This window comes from Berghia stephanieae, chromosome 6, assembly GCF_034508935.2.
Source record: "Berghia stephanieae isolate SIO BIC M18660-M18661 chromosome 6, UCSD_Bste_1.3, whole genome shotgun sequence".
NCBI lineage: Eukaryota > Metazoa > Mollusca > Gastropoda > Nudibranchia > Aeolidiidae > Berghia > Berghia stephanieae.
The window spans coordinates 26,063,069-26,065,568 of record NC_088365.1 but is presented as its reverse complement, the minus strand read 5'-3'; positions in this window follow the sequence as shown (position 1 = coordinate 26,065,568).

Here is a 2,500-nt window from a genome sequence, read left to right as displayed (position 1 = left end):
GAGGAATATTTACATTGAGGATGAAGAAATGGAATTTTAATCTATTTTTTAAAGTCTTCTTCTCTCTCTCTCTCTCTCTCTCTCTCTCTCTCTCTCTCTCTCTCTCTCTCTCTCTCCTCTCTCTTTTTTTATATCTATCTGTCAGTCTGTCTGTCTATCTATCTATCTATCTATCTATCATTATCTATCTATCTATCTATCTATCTATCTATCTATCTATCTATCTATCTATCTATCTATCTATCTATCTATCTATCTATCTAGTCTCTTCTCTCTTTTCTATCTGTCTATTCTATCTATCTATCTATCTATCTATCTATCTATCTATCTATCTATCTATCTATCTATCTATTATCTGTCTGTGTCTCTATCTATCTGTCTCTCTATCTCTCCTTCTTTCGGTCTTTGGTAGGGATAAGTTTCTACTTTTTAAAAACTCATTTCATGTGCAAAATAAAATGTGGATGGGGGCAGACATTGAAATCACTATTGATGATATGCGCTTAGCTATATACTTATTACATCCGCCAGCCGGATATAAAGTACCAACACACAAATATTGAACGTTTATATAAGGAACTCAGGTCTTTGTTATAATCTTGAGCCAGTCGTTTTTATGATACGTTCCAACTAAATTGTATTACTCAAACTATAAACGTTTATTTAGGTAACAAATAGTTTTGTGTGTTAGTACGTTTTATCCAACTGGAGGATGTTATAAGTTTTTTTAACTAAACGCATACATCAATAGTCTGATTGATAGAATTTAGTGAGATCTGATCAGTAAATAGTTGTCTAAAACAATAATAAAAAGCTGATTTAGCGACCTGATGCCTGCTATCATCATCATCAAAGCTTGTCGCTCCAACACCGAACCCACTCCACAGCATCTGTGAAGCAGACTTTTAGGTCATGGTCAGTGCTTCTGGGCCCATCCTGGCATTCTCCTAGGATGTGCTCCATCGTCTGCTCTGGGCATCCACATGTACACAAGCTAGTCTCAGCCAGCCCCCACTTTTTTTGTGCTTCCAGATGTTCTCCCGAGTTTTGCCCGTGCTCTGTTCAGTGTCACCCATTCATTCCTGCGGAGCTCAGTTCCGTAGGGCAGTTCTTCTCTCGGATCTTCAACGGCTTCATTTGCATGATTGTCCCACTCCCTCCATGTGGAAAGTCTGTATAGATAGAATGCGCTTGGCCAAGGAGTTCACAACATTGCCATCGGAAGTATAACCGACCAACACACAAACTCTGTGTAACCATGAACTTTTATAGTCTGGTTTATACAGTTTAGTGAGAACAACTCACAAACGCGGATGGAAAAAACAATAACAAAGGCCTGAGTGACGTCATCTTCGAACTATCTATAGAGCTGCATGATCAGGGTCAGGGTTGCCAGATTAATTTCAGGCATTCTGCCAACTGGATTAAAAAAATCTGCCAAATACCACAAAACTCTGCCAAATCGTACTATTTATAGTACCCCCTTTGAAAACTCATCAGTTTTATTAAACAAAAAATTCTCAAGGCCGATGTCATATTTTTTTTTCATTTCCCAAGTTTAAAAAAATCACTATTACATAAAATTGCCATGGAAAACGTGGAGTAGACCTATACATTCATCCTAGGCCTCGGAAAATAAAATCTGCCAAATTTCTGCCAAACTGCCAAACCGATTTTTCTCTGCCAGACGACTTCAAATTCTGCCAAAAAAAGGACATTTGGCAGAAAATCTGCCAAATTGATCAGGGTTGATGTGTATATCAAGAAGTATAACGGACCAACACACAAAACTATGTATGTGTAACCATGAACTTTTATAGTCTGGTTTATACAGTTTCGTGAGAATTACTCATGAACGTGGATGGCAACAAACAATAACAAAGACCTGAGTGACGTCAACTTCATTATATCTATATAATCATCAGTATTAATAATCGAATCATTAATATGACTGTCTGAAAGCAACAACAAAGAGCTGAGTAGCGTCAATTTCGTTCCATCTTTATGTCCGGAATGAGTTTCAAAGGCAATTTAAAAAAAAAATAATAATTAATAATCTAAAATAAACCGTTGAAAACTGATCTTTTAAACTGAACACCTTAATTAATGTGGTTCTGGTGGGAGTGAGTGGGTGGTGGTTGGTTGGTGCGATGTGATGTGGTGTTGTGTATCGTGTGTGGATGGGGAGGGAGGGGGCGGTGTGTTGTGCGTCCATGACGCGGAATCCAATTAAACACGTCTAGACATCCGCCATCTTGTTTTGACAGCCGATGCGTTAATGCATTATTTTAAAAAAGTAAAAAAGTACATTAGCAGAAGCAGCAGTGGCGGAGCGACCGTGGTTGTTGTTGTGTTGGGTGGGGGTGGTGGTGGGGTTAGGTTAGAATACAGAGACAAAGTGTGTGTGTGTGTGTGTGTGTGTGTGTGTGTGTGTGTGTGTGTGTGTTGGGGGCAGGGGGTGGATGGGGAAAAGATAGGATAGAAACTGAAATAACATTCA